Source organism: Symphodus melops (genome assembly GCF_947650265.1).
Source record: "Symphodus melops genome assembly, chromosome: 18".
NCBI lineage: Eukaryota > Metazoa > Chordata > Actinopteri > Labriformes > Labridae > Symphodus > Symphodus melops.
Genome location: NC_136708.1, coordinates 18,231,181 through 18,253,456, shown reverse-complemented (window position 1 = coordinate 18,253,456; position 22,276 = coordinate 18,231,181). Strand labels below are relative to the sequence as shown.

The window sequence follows — 22,276 nt, the reverse complement described above, 5'->3', positions numbered from 1 at the left end:
TGACTTTGGGCTCTGGTGGGCGTGTGCAGCTGGTGTGCGTTTCTGTGTGTGTGCCAATAGACAGTGGTTAAGCACTGCAAGACGGGGTCCAAGCCACAAGGTGGAGACCCGACAGCACTGTGGGCATTTCCCCATTGACATTTGCACATGTGGTGTCCCAGAAGGTCACAACATCCTGCTCGCTGACCACAACACCCAAACAAACTTTATTTGCTTCATTTTGACAGGAAACCTCCAGAAAAGCTTATTTAAAACGTGACTTCTTTTAGTGTCCTGCATGCCTTTTTCACTTTAAGCTTTTCCTCTGAACAAGTTTCAGTATTCTTCTGCCTCTAAACCTCCTCTTCCCTACCTCATTGCACAAACACGGATAAACAAGCAGCAGGCAAACATCCTGAGTGGTATTATGCTCGATAGCAGGTGGTTGGCGTTCCTGTAAACTGCTTTGGTCGAGTGGAAAGGTAAACAGAGCAACCCGATGACAAGTCTCTGGACGCATGCCTTGAGATAACACGATGGCAAACACGCGGCGTGCTGCAGCACATCACAAAGGCATTTGGAGGTGTTGGTCTCTTTGCACCCTGCTCTGCGCTTTAAAGGGCCAAAAAAAGTGGTATAACAAACGCAGCATCTCTCCCACACACAGGTTTATATGCATCTATTGTATGCACATTTTCTTATAAGATCTCTCACCCACACTGAGTGCAAACTGGAGGTATGCCACACACAGAGAGAGAAAGAGAGAGAGGCCTCACAGGGAACCTGAATCATCAGTCAGTACTAAGCTCAGGCCCCCCAAGTACTGCAGAGCTATGATGCTGAACTGCTGCTGCGGAAACTTAAAACCAATATCTGACGATTATGTAGAAATTCAGCTTTGACTAGTAGAAAGTGAAAATACAGCTCATGTCAGAGACTTAATAAAGAAGACTCCTTAGTCCTACAAGCTTAGGCATGTGTACAACAGACAAATGTCAAACAACTTGCAAATCACTTGAGAATAATGGCACAAAACAATCAGGTTTAAAACAGCACTGTCTTCAGTCACACAGCACATGATTAAGCTGCCAACGCCACACGAATATGGAATATGAATTTCCTCTTTGAGTGTGTTATTTTTTTCAACCTGTGAGGTGAATATGTACCTCGATTTCCCTCGGCAATCCTTCAAATACCCTTTTTCGTCCCCAGAGAGTTCTCATCATCTCTCAAAGTATTTTAATAACACTGCAGAGGATTCAGAAAAGAAAGCGTATTCTAAGGATGCGAGTGCACCTGCAGTACAGAAAGAGGAGGGCAGAAAGTTAAAGGTGAAGTTATGGTAAGGTATCTGTCCGTCTGTCGACACACGGGTTGCCGTTTCATGAACATGGAAGCTTCAGTGTTTAACCAGTCGGTTTTTTAGGGATGTTTATTTTTCAAAAGCATTTCCAGTGTTTTACCATGTTTCTGTTCATTAAGCGTGTTAGAAAAATACCTATATATAGGCTTTTTTGTTGGAGTAGAATCAGTTACAGCATCCAAACCAGTTCACTTACCCACTTCCATTGCTGTAGCACCAGTTGGTTTGCCAAGAAAACTGGTGTCATATCTGTCAAACTGAGGGACGTAGTAAACAGCCGCGTGGGGGTGCTTTAATTATCGTTTTTGATGCATATTTTACTAGCTCTTTAATTATTGTTTTGATGCATATTTTTTCTGCGCTTATATTTTTTAATCTTTTGCACTGTGTGATTTTCTTCTGCTATCCTGCTGTGCCGCTGTAACACTGTAAATGTCTCTGCTTGCGAGATGAATAAAGGATTATCTTATCTTCAAACAGCCTACAGTCTCTGCTTAAAACAATTACATACCAATTGGAACGAGAATCTGAACTCAGAAGAAAGACGTACTGGCTGCTGCGTTGTTGCCAGAGAGGCCAGCACTTCAACATGTTTCAGCATGTTTCCTTAAGATGTGATGATAAAGCAAAGTGTTTGTATGATTTATTTCACTAGATACAGCATCTTACATATCTTTAAACAGCTTTGAGTTTCATTGCCACCACTTTACTACAAATTCTACCAAAGTCCAGAGGAAATCTGAGTCAACACAACTGGCCAAATAGTTTGGCCACTATAAACACACATAGTGGTACACATGCAGTCATACACAATAACTCCCACACAATGGATTGGCACTGTTTACCTTTTGCCATTGGTTAATCTAAGGAAGTCGCAATGGCCCAATCAAACAACAACAGCCTCTCTCTGTCCGCTCCTGTCCGCTGTGCTTTGTCCAGCTGTAGGAGTCAGATGCTGTAAAGGAAGGGAAAGTTTATCTTATCAGCTTCAAAGGTTGCAACCTTTGATATCAGGACACTTTTAGGGCTATTGTTCTCTGGTAGAACATTGATAGGTGTCCCAAACACTCCCAAAAGTTGTTTAGAAAGAAGAATTAATAGCAGGGGGAAGCAAACTTGTGAGAAAAACATTGCGGTGTGACTCTCATCACTGTGTGACAGTGAACTTCCTGTTACCTGGTGCTGTTGAAATGCAGTGACAGACGTAAGGTAAGATGTGATTCAACTTTTCGTACACATTTCGCATGCAATGCTGTTCGATTAGTATACATTGTCTACCTGACAGCAACCTCTAGAGCTAAAAATATAAGTCACATAACTGCAAATACAGGAAATGAAACAAAGAGAGAAAAAAACAAGTTAACTAACAAAGCACAAAAAAACCCCACATCTTCTTTCATTTACTGAAAATGTTTGAAGAAACCCTTCTCCTTCGAGCGTAATGCCACTCATCAACCATTTCAGTGGCTTTTACCACAGATACATCCCACGTTTCTACAGTAAATGGTCTAAGGGGGGTTCATGAAGATCCTGAAGATGTTGGTCATATACGATTCACCAAACCAAGATTAAAGGGAACAGACTGTTTAAGCCAACAGAACTGTGGTTTAGCTGCCCTGCCCCCAATAAAACGTTTCAATATGAGTCCCTAATGTGGCCGAGGATACAGTTACACACAAATCCAACCAAGGTCTGGTCTGTTGCAAGAAGGGAAATACATCATATCAAAGAGGTTTTTTTTTTTTTTTTAAAGGAAACATACTGCATGTACTTTATGCATTAATAAAAGACAGCTGATTTGTTTGCAGGCCCGTTCAGCATAGAAAAAGACCGCATCATATCAGCAATCAGATCCACTCATACAGTACTGAGGAATGTTAGAACATTACAAATTGCATATTCAACTTCTAAAACCTGGGCAATTGTTGATAACTTAATGTTTCAGTCTACTGGGAAATAAAATGCTAATGCATCTGAAACCTCTCAGTCTTGTGTGTATTTCTAAGTTATGTTGTGTCTGGAGGCAACAATCATTCACTATAAATTACATATTTTGTTGTGAAATGTGCCTGTAGCTACATGCTAGGCTAGGAAGCAAGATGTAATTTAAATGGCTTTTTTTTTTCTCCAACATAATAAAAAGCTATTAGCAAAATTCAGGAACCCTCACTTTCAGTCTGTGTGGAATGTGGACTGCAAATACCCTTTGATTAATACTGATAAGAATGCAGAGTTGAATGGATTGAGCCATCTCTTGATTGCTAAATAAAAAGCCTTAATGTCTCATGATGCCGCCCTAAATACAAAGTCGTGATTGGTCTGACCTAATTCAGGCCAGATGGAAATCTGTCCAACTGGGAGAGTAATCAACACATCAACCACTGCAAACACGAATTAGCAAGTGGTTTTGCAGGGCTCCTAATTCACGTTATGAGTTAAACCTCGAGTATAATTAACTAGATTTATGCAACATAACATGTACTTTTTGTGCATGGAACTGTCAAATCCAAACGTTTTAATCTGGGAAGCATGTTTTGTAAGGTCTCAGTCACATCCACCTTCTAACTTAGAAAATGAAAAATGTAAGTGGTTAACTTGGATCTGCAGTACACAAACAGCATCCTCTGATTTACAGTTAGCTCTTTATGGGAGGCAGCTTGAAGATGGAGGAGATGGGCGTTTACATAGAAAACCGTATTTCCAATGACATGCAACGAGCCACACTCCAAATACATCTAGTGAGTGAGCCCAGCGATCATGGCTTCCCAAGAAACCCACTTCTAATGAACCTTCAGCATCAGACTGTTTGAAGGGCAGGTCCTGGTCTGTGCAGCCACATGCCTATTTACAAACAGCTGCAGATTTCCCCCCGATGAGACCAAAGATTGTGCCGTTTACTTCCCATGGGAAAGACGGCAGAGATCGAGATGAAACAACATTCAAGCCAAACAAGATTATCGCTATTAAAATAGTAGATGACAGTATGTTAATGTGACTCTGCTGGACTCACAGGGACGGTAAAAGAAGACGCCCGCTCTTAAAAGGATATTAATACAATACATACATAATTTTAATCATTCTTTTACTCTTAAAACAGGATGTTGTAAATCATTGTAGGTTAAACCAAACTTTAACTCAGCTAGGTTTGTTTTTGCCCTATTAGCATGAACCTGGATTTTTATTGTGACAATGATGTTCATTTGAAAACAGAAATAAAATGATGATCGAGTCCTCCTCATGTCTCAGACCTTTCTGACCCTTATTCAGTGAATTGCATGCTGTCCACACAAGCCAATGAACCCAGTAAAATTCAAATAAACTGCAAACCGCCTTCAGCCAACCACCCGTCAGTATCTCACCGCTGTCTTTGATCTCCTGCAAACTGATGCATGAGCTATTGGATGAAAACATGCTCTGTATATTGAGGGCATCGGTAACATTTCCTGTGACTGCGGTGCAGATCGGATCAGGCCAGTGCGTACACGTTGGGTGTGCCAGCACAGGAAGCAGCACTCATCCTGTGCCACCTTCTGCTCTTGTTGCAGGCAGGAAATACCACCATGACACAACACTGATAAGAACATGAGCTGAACCATGGCATGTGGCAACAACGCCAGACAATAGTGGAACCATATATATATATATGTAATTATGTGCATGTTGGAGAGAAAACAAGGGAAAGAGACTGATAGTGATGGGAGAAGAAGAGTAAAATACTGAAGTGCATCCATGTGGAAGAACCCTTATGTTAAGGTATCTTTACGTTTAGGATTAAAAAGAGAAGTCATATCTAAAACCGTCTCATGAACATGGTTTGAAATGCACGGTGCAAGGGCATGAAGAGCTTTTTAATCTCAATCTTTAATAGTAAAAAGGTGCAAAATCTGAGTGAAAAGCAAGGCTAGATTCAAAGATGATATTTAGTCACTTGATATCTTTGACCATAAAATACACTAATCCAAGTGTCATTGTTTTGATCCGATTTGTGACTAGTAAATGGGATTTTTTTCAGGAAAATGTCTGCATTTTTTGTGGGATGTTTCAGGGGAAACCTTTTTTGTTTTGATGCCAAGAGTCAGATGAAAGACCAAAACTACCTTCAGTTTTTTCACCATAACTTAAAAGACTCATCAAGTGGGTATAGCTTTGCATTAAGACTAGAACGAAAGGGAATCAGAGAGAGTAGCTCTATCAAATGTTTTAATACTCACACACCAGGACTACACCTTGTTGTCTTTTGGTCTTGCATGTTATTTGTAGTTTGTTTAATCTAAGTCTCTAAATGAAAGGGCCAAACATGGCCAAGTGATAGCCTAAGACTGAACTATTCTTGTACCAGTGTTAGACCTTACCTTTTGCCTATGACATAGCTGTTCTTGTTTTTTCAAAATTTGTAATTGTGGAAAAGCTGAATCTAGAAAAAAGTTATCTTAAACAAGAGGAGCACATGATATACAGTTAAACATTTGTATTTGCTTTCAATGAATGAGTGAAATATTTTAAACCTGTTTATATTGGGAGTTCAGTGATTGAATCCCATGATTCAAGTGTTGAGTCTAGATTTATTTCAGCACTGGCAATATACTCAAAAATGTGTTTAATATCACTTCCATCAACTAAGCACTCAGCCAACATGTTCAATGGGCTTTTTTGGTCCACTGAGAAATATTCAAGACATTTTAAGATTCAGCTGTAATGCATCGCTGTGACGTCAATAGACCAAATGGATTCAATTTGACGCCTCATTCCATGAGCTTTTACTCGGTCCAAGCAGTCCCTCTCCCTCGCCAGTTTCTAAATTCAGCGCGACTGTGAACATGCATTTTTTTTCCCCAGGCACTCCGTGGAAAAGTGAGGCGAAACTCAGCCCTTGTGGATGGCTTTGATCATGGAAACCCTGCATGCATTTTTTTCCTTTTAAACAAACTGTGCGTGACGTAAGAGTGTGATTGAATCTCCCCATGTCCCTCATAGCCTGCGCAGCATCACAGCGCGCAAACGACAGGAAAATTACAGCGCTACATTGATAGAGCCATTGTAGGCTTTGTTCAGTACAAACACTGTATGCAGCTGCATATAGAGCTGCATACATATGATATTGCTGCTGATGCAATATCATAAAATATTCTCCAGAGAATACAAGCTGCGCAGATTTGCACATGTCAAAGCTGAATACTGATGTCTTTTTCTGTTGAAAATGCTGCTTTCAGAAAAGATAATTTTCCATTTGGTCAAAGCGGGATCAATTTCACATTTAGTTATCAAATGATCTCATACAGTTTGCTCTTCCTGTTGGAGCCAGTCACCTCTTTTACTTTGCCAGCTTGCAGTGTGTTTATCCATACAGAGTGACTGCCAGCTTTCTCTCCGTTTCAGCTGTGAGGAATTTCCTTGCCGAGCGCTCCCACCACTTCCCCTGATACTGGCAATGATTTCGATATTACAGGAAGTCAGGCTTTAGCGCTTAGATCTGCTCTGGCACAATTCTGAGACACTAGAGTCCTTATTTATGAATTTTTATTTGCAGGAATTTCAACATTTGATCCAAATTGGCCATATGCTGTTTCTCAAACCTTCCCTGGAAAGTTGGCCAAATGATTTACAGTAAGTCGTTCCAAAACACATCTGACTCACCAAAAACAACATTAAGCAATAGTTTCGCAATATCAGGTTTTTATATCGGTGCATTGGAAAAGGCCACAAACAGCTCAAAGCCAAGCAGATATGAATAGTCTAACAACATTGTTTTTAAACTTACCTGGTCTGTTGTCCAGGCTTGAACTCCCATCTGTTCTGGTTAGTTGTGTATGGTAGCAACATGGAATGAGGAAAATAGAGGAGAGAAATACAGTGTGTTCCACATTGTTAAAAAAAGGGTCTTACAACATAATCAGCTAGTGCATGCACAATGCCAACACTGTCAGAGATGTGTCGGCCTTTGTTGACATGGTTAACAGAGTTGGTCTTTTCTATGTCAATGCTGCTCTCTCAAGCTGCTTTCCACCACTTGCCTCCAAAGATCAGAGTTTAAAGTGCTTTCAATCTTTCAGATGGCTGTTGAAATGTCCTTCTTGAGCAAGAAAGAGCATTCATCATGTTCTTTTTGACTGCAAGATTAAGACATTCACAGTTGAAATTCAGGGAGTTCAACATATTACATTGAATTTGCAAGATCTGGACGTCTCTCTCAGGCAGCCAAGCAGACCAGCTCTCAGCCATAATAGATTAGCAAAGGAAGGTTTCCTTAAATGTGCTTTCAGTGAGCTAAGATTAAATTCCGAGTGGGAGCAGGGGGGGCAGTCCACACAGCTCTTCATTCAGGACTATATATTCTGGCATAATGTGTTAGGCATAAAAGCCCATTTTCTCCACAGCAGCCCATTTTCATGCACGCCAGGCCCTGTCCTGAAACTCTGCAGAGGAAATGGACCACACTGCGTCTATTTCCAGGACTGCCTCATTAAAATGCATTGCCGTTATGGCTCAACTTTTGCCTCAAGTTGCTGCCTAAGCTCTTTGTTTTAAGTGCAGCTGCTGGGTGAGGTGAAATTCTCCTCCGCTGCAGGATGGCTGTAACCTCAGCACATTGTTCAAGGCACACAAGGTGAAAAGGTTGAATGTTTCCAATCTGATAACAGAAAGAGAGAGAGAGTATATATGAGTTCTAATCAATTGTAGGGAGGTTTTCCAACTGACCTAACTTTGTCTGCACCTGACCACTGGCCAAACAACATAACAATGATAGCAGTGACTGAATGGTACACGAGGGTTGTATTGTACTCACAGGAAAACCACAGGTGCTAATTCTGGCTGTTGCTGTCTATCGGAAAGAGTGTGGTCACCTGAAATCAGCCACAAAATTATAGCTGGCATTTTCATGCCTGGACTTTTCAAGTGGGTCTATTGTGTCTGAGACAATTTATGGTGTCTTGGAAAAGGAAAGTGTAGCAACAAAGTATGCACAATATTTTGGCAGAATGGTTTGCACGTTTATAAATCATATTCTCCTAATGTGGAGCCAATTACAGTAGTTTCACCTATGGGACATGCTCCCGACTGCCAGCACTGAATATAAGAGCTGCACACAGTCGTGAAAGAGCAAAGAGAATAAGCTCCACTTTTAAAATTAAAGGTCAAAAAAGTCAGAACACGACCATCATCGTAAAATGTCAACAGATAAATACTATTGAATGATAAGCTACTAACCTCAACAGCGCCCTATTTGACCTTGGTTCTCACTTTTTAAGCCACTTCCTGGATCTTACTGCTCAAAACCTAAATGGGAATTCCTGTATCTGCAGTTTTAGCTTTAAAGTATCAAACCTAGTTATTTGAATAAAAAAAACAAAAACATGTACCTACAATATCTTCTTGTCGTATTAAATTTCAGTTTTGTAAAGCGTTTTCACTGCCTTTAACCGCTGTAGTCCTTTTTTTTTCAGTTGGGGATCTTTGTGTTGGATGGTCGGGACCCTATAGATGTAAAAACTCTATGATGTTGTCTTTGTTTAAAACCTGTCACAACAACATCTCATTTTCAGTTGTATCTGTCCTTGCTTAATGCATGATTGCAGCGCAACAATTATTTGGAAATGAGATCATTGTGATTATACGCTTGTGCCTCCACCTAGTTCTTAGCTCCTGTGTGAACTGCTCGAGTCTGGGTGTGTGGAGAGGAGAGATGACTGTCGTATGGCTTGTCACTCTTCCTCTTTGAAGCATTATTCCAGTGTTGCTCTGTCAAACAAAAAAACCACATCTTCATAATCAATCAGAAATAAACAAAATATACTCAGAAGCAATGCTTATAATACCAATTCTCATGTGAATTAATATAGCAAAGTCAGACAACAACACTTTGAGAGAGAAATAAAAGAGAATACTGACCTGTATGAAGTCCCATTCAGAGTTGGGGTTTCTTCAGTAGCATGGAGACATGTTAACAGCAGGAGACTTCTTCTGGACAATAACATCTGTCTTCTTGGAAAAACCTTTGAACCAAATCAACAAAACATGTTAGTTCAGATACAACAGCCAAAGTGGTCTAACTACACTTTCAGAGGACAAGGATGACACTTGTTGAGCTTTCGAACAACTCCAACAGCAATCTGGCAAAACAGTCAAAATTTGTATACATTATTCTGTGCCACTATTATGCCACAGTCATTAACCAAAAGTGTCAAGGTTTTGTGTTTGATTTAAAAAAAAAAAATGATTAAAAAAAAAGAAAAACATTTTTTATGTGTACATAGGAATTTTTGGGTTAGGGGGGCGGGGGAGGGTGAGGTCACCGCGACCTCTCCTGACCCCGTGTCACTTCTCCTGGGGGGTGGGGGAGGGTGAGGTCACCGCGAACTCTCCTGACCCCGCGTCACTCATCCTGGAGGATATCTAAACTTTTTAACAGTTTAGATATCATGCCCAGTTGGAAAAATGTATATTCGCTTGTGAACACACTTTTCCAACTGGGCATAATATCTAAACTCTTAAAAAGAAAAAGAAAGTCTAAACATACCTCTTGAATCATTGTGAGATTGCAACAGTTGACAAAACACTGAATAATCAATAGATTGTCAAACAGATCATACACGTGTGAATCAATTCAGTCCGAATAATGTCTCACCAATACGTTTGATGATTCATTACCGATCAAGGAGTGAAGGCCAAGCTTCTAGGCTCTCAATTAATTTGAGAGTCCGGGCCCTCCGATCTTAGATCGCCCGGATCGGCTTTGAATTCGGACCGTAGTGACCACACCCTGATTTCTAATTCACAATGTATATCCCAGTAGTTACCTATAACCACCCTCTTCGTTCCCAATATGATTGACACTGACCGTGTGATATTGCCACCAATTCGAGTCTTCCCTGGGAAGTCTCTACGATGTCAATATACACGTCAAAAAGTTGTCATTTGTGTGTCAATCTCCCACCCTTTAACACATTTCTGCTCACATTTTAGTTGGGGGGCCCCCTTGAATTGTCTGCAGAGAAGTCCGCCGACTCCACCGCGCATGGTCCTCATTTTTATAGCAATAACTTTATTTATAAAGCGCTTTCAGACAAAGTGCTGTACAGGAACTAAAAAATTAACACAATAAAAACAAATCAGGACATATAGCGGAGTGTAAACAAGTGGGTCTTGAGCTATATATAGTTATACTAATGTAAAGAAACGTTTACTTTACTTGCTATAACAGTGCAAGGTTAGATATTACACCCAGTTGGAAAAGTTGCCAGATGCCCAAAGCTCATGACCATAGGTGAGGGTAGGAACGAAGGTCAACCAGCAAATCGAGAGCCTCGCCTTTCAGTTTAGCTCCTTCTTCACCACGACGGACCGATACAGTGACCGCATGACCCACGGACGCCGCATCCATCTGTTGATTTCACGCTCCATCCTCCCCCCCACTCGTGAACAAGACCCAGAGATACTTAAACTCCTTCCACCTGGGGCAAGGACTCCCCACCGACCCAGAGAGGGCAAGCCACCTTTTTCCGGTCAAGAACCATGACCTCAGATTGAGAGGATCTCGTCTCTGCTTATTGTGGATGATGTGGTCCTGCTGGCGCCATCGAACCTGGACCTCGAGAGCACACTGGGGCGGTTCGCTGCCGAGTGTGAGGCAGCTGGGGAGTTCTGAACAGCATCGTGGAAAATCACATATCACAGTTCTTTAAAAGGAACTGTTCAAATACCTGACACATGTCTTGTTAGTGCTCTGGTCTGGGCTGTGAAACAGATATCTCATGTTATTTGAGTCCCATTCCTCCGTATCAATCACAGCTGTGGTATGTTTTAAAACGCATACACCACCAAGGAGGCAGCGCCACACTTTGTGGTGAGTTCAAAGCCATGAACAAACATTGGGGAAACAGTGAATCATGACAAGGAAGTGAAGGTCCCACAGACTCCTGGTATCTTTAAGTAGAAGGAAAGACAAAAAAAGGCTTATGTACTTTTCCAAATATGTTTCACAGCTTCAAGCGAAAGCACAGAACTCACCTCACTGTCAGGAACAAACTGGAGATTTTCCTCCAGCATTATCTTCCTCACTCCTTTAAAGCAAACAGACAAGAAAATATTCAACAATTGTGACACAATCTTTTCCAACAGGCCTTTTAACTTTGTGCAACTGTTTCACGTTTCAATTTATCTTTTACCCATTAGCTTTGTTTAAAGAGCACCAAAAACCAACGCTACAAAGTTCTTTACATTATGTACTTATCCTGACAAGACACAAAGATTCAATAAAACCTTGAAAGAAAAACAACAATGTAGCAATATACATGACACAGGGCTTTTACACTTGCAGAAAACGCATGAACAACTCCTGATATATGCCAGAGAAGCTGAATGTGTGAATGCATAGGGCCACATTATTCAGTCCGACTTCACCTGGAGTTTCTCCTTCAGACCCCGAATATTTTTTCTGCAGCAAATCAAAGTGAGCTAATGTGAGATCTCAGCAGGATATTATCTGAAGAATTTACATTACGTACTGTACTTGTAAACAAGAGCTGACTGAAATTAAGCAATCACTGACAGAGTGAGTAAAACACTTCTGAGCCTTATGAGGGTCCATCATCTAGTGAGTCGTAACTTTATCACCCTGTGAAGAAAACAGTGTTACAAAAACCTACAGTATTAAAGGATGGTTTTCAAACTGACCAACATTTCTAAGAAAGATTGCAAAAGATTGTATAAAAGCATGCATTTAAATTCAGTAGATGTCGCTCCCTTGAGCACCACCATTAAATCAAAACAAACACCTCCGCTATTCTGAAGTCTCTGCTCTCCTCTGACACACCTCCAAATCCCTCTCCACTCGCATTCACACAAAGATTAATCAATTAGAAGACACTGTAATTAAGCACCATTTAGAGCAGGTGGTGAAAAAAAAAAAAGTCCTTTTTATCGAATAGCAAAATGCCATGGTCTGCATTGTTGTGTTAGCATGTTAATGTTAGCACACTGTTAACTGATTGACACAGAATGACCGATATCTAAACACATTTACATAACATCTGAATAAGCAGTAAGTATGTTATTCTGACTGTGACAACACTCATTGTAGACATTTAAAGAGACTTTATTTTTGCTGTGTTTCTGTGTAAAATGTTGCACAAGCTCCATTATCAAAAATATTTTATTATTTTTTTAAGTTTAGCTGTCATACACATTATTTTGGCTTACATATGTTCATTTGAGGAATATATGATCAGATGTATTATATTTATCAGAGACAATCACTTTAAGAAGATATCCTTTATTAATCCACATATACAGTATGTATACATATATACACATTCATTCACAGCAACAAAACCATGCAGAGCCACGATACAGAGAATGGTGGCCAATTCCTTATTCTGAACAAGTACGACTGAAGTCAGCTGTCACACAATGCAACGTAAACGATCTTTCTTCCCACTCTATGTTTAACAGAAGTTAGGTTTGAACTCTCTGCTTCTCCTGTCCTCTGTCTGTGAGCTGACGGTAAGTCATGTTGCTTCCTGTTTATGGCTCCAATGATGCTAATCGGCTGCTCCGATTGGTCAACAAAATCCTTTAACTCAAATTATATTTCATTAATCTCATCGTATCAAATTTAATTTACTTTCAAACAATAATCATTTTAACATTAGTTTTTTTTTTATTAACATGTTCTGTGACCTGGGTTACAGTAGCCATTTAGTTCATGGCAATAAACAAGGCCTTAAAAAGTACTTATTCTGCACAAATATAATATTTTACAGTAGTTTGGAGAATTAATTCACTTTATTAAATTAGACTGTATTTTATTTACCATGTAGAACTTCATAGGAGCAAAACTTTCTCAACTCTTCTCCTGTCTCTCCAACCGGCAATGTGAAATGTGTGGGAGACCTGGCGGAGCTAAGCTATTAATTAACTCTGTGCAGAGTGAGACTAACACCAACGGATCAACACTGAAACAACTCCAACACTAAACACCATTTAATTCAGAATGAATTAAAACAACACATTGGGAGTTAAAATAAACTCTGAAAAGTTCAACCCTGAAATTTTAACTCTTCATTTTTTGCTTTGCATGTGAAGAGGTGAACACACAGTTTCCTCTTAAAACATCTCCTACAAACCAAAACATGCTAATTTTACAAACAATAAAGGGCTTCATCAGCCTTTGAGACTAAGCAGCATCAAAATAATAACAAATAATATAATAAAATACTCTTTACATTCTTATGTTCAGACAAATACCCTGCCAGTTATTTCTAACTTTTTCTGTCGTAAAAAAGCTGATTAGTTTAACATTATACAGTAATCCTTGATTATTAAATTATCCATCATTAAAACATACTTCTGGTTTAAAAAAAAAAGGGGGGGGAAGGGTCCGTTTTATAGTGTATTTAAATTTGAGCTACTTTTGTATTTTTACATGACTACATTTTTAAACTGGTACTTTTACTTGTGTTTAAGTAGATGTGTTTTTAAGTAACACTACTTTTACTTGAGTATAATATTTTAGTACTCTTACACCTCTGCTGACTTACCTTTCCTGGGTATTCACCGGACCTGTAGGCCCTCGTTTGTTCCTTTGTAAAAATTAAAATAATACTTGCAAAAAGGGCCAAACAAACGAAGAGACTGAGCTTTAAACAATACCAGTCTGGGCCCTCGCAGCTCTGTACACTCCTCACTAAACTGTCGAAACGTACCAGTTCTGTTCCACTTCAACTCCAAACTCCAACTCAGAGGCTCTTAATTCTCCTCCTCTTATATAGGAGCTGGAACCAACCATAAGGGTGTGGAAATCAGTTAACTCTCAGGTGAGTATTACCTGTTCTAAAACAACACAAACTATCTGCAATAAAGCTAAAGCATGCAAAAATACATTTCAGTTCAGTAAATACTGATACGGAAATAAAACTGCCTTTTAATTAACATCTTTAATCTCAACAACCTAAACATCCCTCCACTTCTACCAAACATGGCACCTTCCACTTGACACACCCCCATATGAACCCAAGGCTGGGTTCAGCTCTGTTTGACACTTCCTGGTCTGTTTGACACTTCCTGGTTGCTCCACAGATTCAAGTCTGTGGAGCAACAGGTGACTGACTGACAATTTGATGTGTAACAATAAATAAAATATTTTAATGTGAAATTGTCAATGTGTAATGTGTATCAAAGTAGAATCTGAGTCCCCAAAAGCTGAACACGCAAACTATTCTAATATAGGTGTTCTGTCCTGTTTGAACATTGAAATATTGCATTTGTATGTGGTGCTATTCAAATGATCCTCCAAAGATTCTCCATTCAGGAGTTGATGGCTTTGGGTATTTTAATAAAGAAAAATAAGCAGTAGTATATGTTTAGAAACAATGTAGCATTGTAATGTCGCATCATAGGCTGTAAATAATACGCGCAGCATACACCCACAGGTTGTCATTAACATTACTGTATAAATTATCTAATCTTACCTTTGTCAACCAAATGAAATTGTTGAGTTAAATTATCCACACTCTCTTTATGTCTTGTGACCAGGTGATAGCTGCTGAATTCAAAAGCAGAAAAAAATGCGCAAAATAACATGAAGTGCTCGTCAACTAAAAACTGGCAGTAAATAAGCAGAATAAGCAGTTACTATCTTAAACATTTTTGTTTGAAAGTTACTAAAATAATTGCCACAAAATCAAGGACGCATTTATATTGAATACATCTTATCAGATATATTGTTAAATGTACATGATTATAGAATCAATTATTACAGTGTACAGCATGAGGATCCCAGCCTAAAACATCTACTGGCTTTTTAAAAATCAGCTCCGATGGAAAGTACCCAAGTAACCCTAACCCTAGGAAATGGCTAATGATGGGAACAAAAGGCCGGCCATTGCAGCAAGAAGAAACTGGGCCAACACCAACAGACAACTCTGATGGGCCTTCTGTCTTTCAGTATGTCTCTGCTCTGTTTTAGGAGCCTTGTTTAATGCTCACTCTTTATTGCTTTTCCTCCTGTTGGTCTGTTTTTCTGCCCAAATGTGGGAATGTGTGTGTCCATTCCAAACTCCAGATATCATAGTGAAGGTCTAGCAGAGTGAAGCCCCGTTGCCATAGTAGTAGCTGGACAACAAGTGTACACAGTGGTGAAGTTTAAGACCTGCAGGCAAAGAGCTCTGCTGTGGGTAATGATGCCGTAGAGTGCCAGCAGGGCATTCCTAACTGCTTTTCCATGGAACTAAACAAGAATTTCAAGAGAAATTTAAAACGACATACAACAGTACCTAGTGGCACTGGAAGGAGAGATGGCAGCCAGCTATTTAGACCTAAATATCTAAAGAACGGGGACTTGTTAGTTAAAAGTGTTTTGAATGAGTGTCTCTATAAAGTACAGTCTCTCTCTCTGGGAATGTCATGTGTCACTCTTGATGGGAAGACAAGAAAATGAATCATGGAGACTGAACTGATACGATACAATACACTTTATTGTCATCTTGGGGAAATTTGTCTTGGACTCAAAGTGCTGCCAAACATTCAGGTGCTCCCATTCAAATCAATAAACAAGAATAGTGTCACGAACAGAGGTAGAAAAACAGGGAGGAGGACCCACTTAAATAATAAATCCAGAATTCCAAAAACCAAGAACAGAACAAAGTAAATCCAAGGAGCAAACGACAGGCTAAGACTGACACTCATGACAGACTACAGACATCAATGAACCAACACAGAGGGTTACAAAGACAGAGACTAAATAGACAAGAGGTAATTAGACACAGGTGAGACTAATGACACAGGTGAGGACAATCGGGCAATCACACAGGCAGGAAACAAATTGCTGATAAAACAAAAACAGGATCTTATGGTCAACAACAAACAGCCTGAGTCTACGATAGAAGTACATTCTTTGTTGTAAATAAAACACAAATAATTCTCATGAGATTTCCAGCTAAAACAGGTCATTTATGTGTATACCAAGACACCTGTAGGAGCTGACCTGGCTTACTCTTTTGTCATGGATAACAACAAGGATGTGATCTCCCACAGATCGCGGATCCAGTTCCATCTCCTCTTTTTTAATTGCATTTAGAACAAGTGAACATCACACCACTGAACATCATCAGTGAACTGGGGATGGGGATGAGGATGAGGTGGGCATCGTTGTCAGAAAACTTAAAAAGGACATTACCTGGGATCTGTTACAAAAAAGTTTGATCTACACATTGAGAGTGCAAAAGGCAGATGTGTGCTACAGACAAATTCTTCCTTAAGTAGAGGCACGCAGCCATAGTTTTAAAATGTTGTAGCGAACTGACTTTTTTACTACGCTTCAGACGAGACGATAGATACCACTTATGTCTGTTTGTTACTTAAAGAGCCTCCAGCCAGAGGCTTGGCTTAACTTCAACAGTTGGAAACAGTTAGCCTTGCTCTTTCTAAGAGTAAAGTACACCGACAAGCATCACTAAATCTTTCCAATGCACAAGCTATTAACCTATGTTCTTTGTTTAATCCACAAAAACCACAGAGTGGAAACAACAATGTGAGGTTCTTGTGAGTTTTTCGCCAGCTTTCTCTGTTTGCTTTATATTTGCAGGTACAGGCATAGAGAGGTCTGAAGTATCTCACACAGAGTTTTACACACAAAAACAGAAGGAGAACAGAAGATTAAATAAATAGTTCTGTAAACATCCCCTGCATATAAGAATACTTGGCCAAATATGTCTTAAAGTAGGCATGAATGACAAGTTGAAAGTTTCCAAAAGTACAGTAAGAAAATGATTGCTTCATACAGGCCGCTGTGGAGTTAGATTCAATGATTACATCTCTTTCCACAGCTTCTCTTTTTCTCTGCTTTTGAGGATTTGGCTCAAGCGATCTTTTAACACTAACAACAGGTACGTTTTTTGCTGCTCGTTTTTTGTGCCCTTTTAAAGTTTTTTTTGTTTTCTTCAAGTATTTTGAAGAAAAGGCATTTTATGTTAAGCGCTGTAAAAAGAAGACAAGAAGGAGCTGAAAGAGATGAAACACAATGTAAAACTGCAAACCACAGAGTCAAGTAGTATAACTGTGTTACTGACCTAATGATGGACCCTGTTTGCATCACATTATGTGACAATGTGAACACCATCAGCATAAAAATAATCATTAAAGTGGCTTAAGGGATCAGGTCTTTGACACTGTGAAAATTGACTCTGCCAAGTTTGTCAAGTTGGGAGCATTTATTACAGGTTTGACTTGTGTGATTTATCAGAGGGAAACCAGACCAGACAGTTCTGGGGCCAAGATTCTGAGACAGCCAATGGTGGCTCTGATTTGTTCAGTTTAGTCCTGAGGGCTGAGGCCTTCAGACACATGCACAGACAGATACTAATTCAAGAAATGAAGTCTCACGTTATAGGTTAACTCAATTCCTCAGAAATGAATTCCAACCTAAAATGTACACTTACGAGCTAACGTTGGCTCAGAGCGCATGTGGGAGTACTCAGGCCTTTTTTCTGACTGCAGCTTCACGCACAGTGCGCATAGTTTCTTTGTAGTTCAGCAGACGGTTATTCTGCCGCAGACATAACATGTGTAGGGTTACATAACTCGGCTGAGATCAGAAAACATTCTGCTGGAAACACAAAGATAAATATGTCTTTGCAGTTTATCAGCATAAACAAAATGAGGGGCTTTGGTGCAGGGATTGGGCCACTGACCCACGATAAGTAGCACCCATTTCTTTTCTCTTCTTTACCATCCACACCCCTCTGCTTTATCTCAGCGTCAGTCATCAGACCTTTCACAGACTCACACACAGCACCTCTAACATATTTATAGCGTGGTATTTCCCTCACTTGTTGCCCTTAACTAAGTCCACCTTCCATTGTTATTCCGCATGAAGAGGGCACGACATTTCTGGTATATGCATCGTTCTTTCACATGCACTCTCACAACAAGGGCAAAGGGTGATCCAGCTGACAGACAAACTGAACAACACCCTGTAAAATGAAAAACAGGATCACCCTGAACATTACAATACTCGCCTTTTTTATAGGATCAAATCAAAATAGAAAGATACTGTATATTTCAAAGTGTGTTTTAACTGATTATTAAAACTTTGTTTTGTCCAGAACATTGATTATACTCTGACATCAGTATAAGAGACTGCTCTGAAAATAGACCAATGCAGGAAAAATTCAAAATCTGAGTTCAGGTTGGAAAAAATCTTAGATCTCTTTGCATTTTATTTATTTTATACACTAAAATGTGCAATCCAGAGCCAAGATTAAGGCCAAAGAGTCCCGACATTTAGTTCACTCCAACAGTTCACGGGTCAAACTGAACAGGAAAAAAAATCTGCATCCTACGATAACAATGAGGCAACACAATAGTGTCTTTCCTGACCTTCTCACTTCTTTAATACGTGACATGGGTGATACAGGCTTATGGCAAAAAAAATAAATCTTTCACAAGCCTTAGGGTCAGATCATTGTTATGCCTTTTTTAAGTTTGAACTCGTGGGAAGAATAGACTGAAGTTCTACTCTGTGTGTTTGTGAGTTAAAGCTGATAAGAAACAATCTTACTCTAGAATTTCCCTGTTTTACCTAGATTTATTTAGAGGAAATGTTTAAAAACACAAAGACACACTGCAGATCATTTTCTAAAGCTGCAACCTCCAGGGTTAAAAAAAAAAAAGGACCAATGGCCTCAAGTCCAGCAGGCCCATAAACAGGTGTTTTAAAATGCCCATTTTTAGGCAGAATTGAACATATTTACAGCCTGGTGAACGATGCTTCCGGTGGGTAAAACACACTACACAAAGGGGTCTGATATATTCTATTTCTTATCTGTTGAATATATAAAGGCTAATACTTGTGATGCATTTCAATAAGCTTATATCAGGGGTCTAGTTTATTCGCCTAACATGTGGGTGTGTTTTACCATTTTAGACAACAGGCTTTTTTAGATCTATCAAAAATTAGCATCTTGTTACATCGATCACCATTGGTGGTCTCAGAAATGTTAAGGGATTAAACCATTGAGACTGTATTATTCAGTCTGTGATTAAGCAGCTGAGCACCTTAACATGAATGTGCTGTGTGAAGAAGTACAGTTCAGATCTCATTTACTCGGTCTCAATAAAATACACTGTCATTTTAAGCTACTTTAAATAACATTTCTGAAATTGGAGTCCATTTCGATAATCTCTGTTTTGTGGCAGAAATTCTTATTTGTCTTCTTTGCATGTGCAGGCTGTCTTTTGAGTCTTAACTAATCCTTTGTATTAAGCACACAGACAGAGAGGGTTAGTGTTCTCTTCATTTAACTCTAAAGAAGAAACAAAATGAAAAACATTTTCCAAAAATAGGGTAAAATCAAGTTTCAATTTTTGTTTCATTCCAGCCAATTTCCCTAGATCATAGAATGATCCCTGGGGATTTACGACTGCATCACATTGAATTAATCTCTTTAAGAAAACTCAGTCAACCAGAAAGACTCTAATGAAACAAGAAAGTTTATATTTTTTAAAGTACATTTTTTATCAGTGCTTTTTTTAAATATCAGGACTGAACTTAATAAATCAATATGTCGCTCGTTATTTGAAGGAGATTTACTTAAAATAAACTTCACATTTCTCTCCATCATACATATCCGATCCCCTCAGGGTCACATCTGGAGGAGTTGAGGTGTTTTGGAGACCTTTGCAGCCGGAGCTGTGTTTTATGACCCTCCATGTCAGTAGCTTACACATGTTCCCATTACAGTCCCACAAATCTGCAGCGTGGGGGCGCAGGGTCAGCCCCCCGAGCGTGTGTGGTCTTCCTCTCGTTACCAGGACGACTGTTTATCCACCTGCTCACTGCTGCTGTAGATCACAGCAGTCAGCCTGGAGCTGATAGAGAGCTATTAGGATCTCATACACAGCCCTCAAGGTCTGCTGGGCTGCAGGGGGAAGAGAGGAATGATGAATCTTCCTCCCTCTTCTTTATTTTTGTTCCTGCTCTTGTTCTCGCTCCTTTGTTTCTCTTTCATAATCACTCTCCCCTCCACTGCTCTCTCTGCTTTGCTCGCCTTTCCATTCCTTAATAGACACTTTCTCTCTCGCTTTATTTTTCTCCCATTTTTCCCATCTGACAAGAGTCCCATCATTCCACACTTCTTCTTATTCTCTTCGTACCCTGCACACACACACACACACACACACACACATTCGCGCACACACACATTCATACATGCACACGGATTGGAAAAATTGTGCATTTTAGGTTATGGGGAAATGACTTCAAATGCAGTTGTCTAAAACAGGGACCATATAGGGAATTTTATTTTAACATGTTGAAAAATAACCAATGACCAAACTGTCACCTTTAAATTTCATGAGCACATGAGAACGGAAAATCCTTTCCCCTCCCGTCATCAGGAAACAGCTGTCTTCCAGTTGATTGGTCTTTGACTGTGAGTTAGCTCAGGGATAATGCTGGTTCATTTTTTGGTCAAAATATCATCGGAGTAACAGTGATACTTAAGAGCAGGCAGAGAATTTGAACAGTTATAAAAGAGAATATCTGAATCTTGCATCTGCCTGAGGACAGATGTGTGAATAATAGTCTTTGTTCACAGCCTGTTTGAAGAAAAACAGCCTGTTTGGATAAGAAAAATGACAGGAAGTGGTATATTGTTATAAAAATCATGAGCTGCTTTCCTCACATCCTCTATTAACACCTATTGTCACCATCATATTGAGAGCAGAGCTGGGTCACTGCCACAGACCTGCTGCAGTGCCACCTGGGGAACAATTCCTTCTGTGCAGCCCCCCGGATCTCCGGGGATACAATTGTTACACTAATGTCATCGTAAATTGCAAAAGGGTTTGGCGCTTTCCCAATTCCTGCGACACAATGACGGTAATTCATCATGGGAATATTGAAATGGAGCTGCTGTCTGAAAGAATGTGTCACCAAACTGTATTGTAGAGCAAGACATCTGTGTTTTTTCAATTGTCCTTCTGACCGCTGAAAGAGCACATCTGGTAAAGATGTCCTCACATTTTCTAACAATACTGTACAGGATAAAGAGCTACGTTTGCTCTATAGTCAAGAGGAACAATAGACAAACAGATTCAAAGCTGCATTCAGTTTATTTGCCAACTTCAGCGTCTTTGACATCAAGCCAACACAGCGCAACATTAGCGTCTGATAACAGTTGTTTCCTGTCCATTGGTCACTTCATCAGTGGGAAATATTTGGCTTTTTCGTAGATCAGTGCTTTAATATTCTCAACCGCTTGTTACCAACGTTCTGTCTGTTTCAAATGCTAGATGAGGAAAGTTAAGTTTGTTTTTCCCACTGGCTCCAAGTAGTGAAAACGAAACAAAAACTGTACATGCCATTGTGGTCATAAAACCAAAAATGTTAGAAAACAACTTCACAACATCAACATCTTCCTTCTTTCAGTTCTCAGTTTAAGGGCTCAACTTTGGTTGCACTGAAATCCAGTCATTTAAGAAGAAAAAAAGTGAAGTGAACATTACACATTCTTCTTCTTTTTTTTTTTTGGGGGGGGGGGGGGTGTAGATTATTTTACTGTAATTGTAGTAATCAATTTTATTTGAAAAAAAAATAGGGCCTTGAAGTCTTCTGTTTGGGTTACCTGTGGATATAATGAATTTACTGTTATTGTTTCATGCTGGTTTGAGTATTTGTTGAGAGAAATCCAACACCCCAAGAATTAAATGGATGAATGCTGTCTTGTTATACAGATAGGATGTCCAATATGACCAGATTGAGAACGACTTCAACATTTTCTAATATAGACCTAGATTACGGATACATTACCTTTGCAATATTTGAATCTAATAGATTTTTAAATATGAATTGTGAATATCCAGACTAATGACATCCTCACATTTCGCTGCTTGTAATGAGGTTTAGTGGCCTAATGTTGCATTCATGTATTACTAGAT

The 22,276-nt window shown here is 39.5% G+C and overlaps 1 long non-coding RNA gene across 2 annotated transcripts; it reads right to left on the bottom strand.

Annotated features, from left to right (window-relative positions):
* Nucleotides 1–2,193: 2,193 nt before the first annotated feature.
* LOC306839281 lies at nt 2,194–14,063 on the bottom strand. Of its 2 annotated transcripts, none has more exons than XR_013781173.1 (3): nt 13,879–14,063; nt 11,348–11,400; nt 2,194–2,297 (listed from the first exon to the last, which is right to left on the bottom strand). It is a non-coding gene; the product is annotated as an uncharacterized lncRNA (long non-coding RNA). The 2 variants fall into 2 exon arrangements; XR_013781174.1 differs by lacking the exon at nt 2,194–2,297 and adding an exon at nt 10,898–11,263.
* Between the last annotated feature and the right edge of the window lie 8,213 nt (nt 14,064–22,276).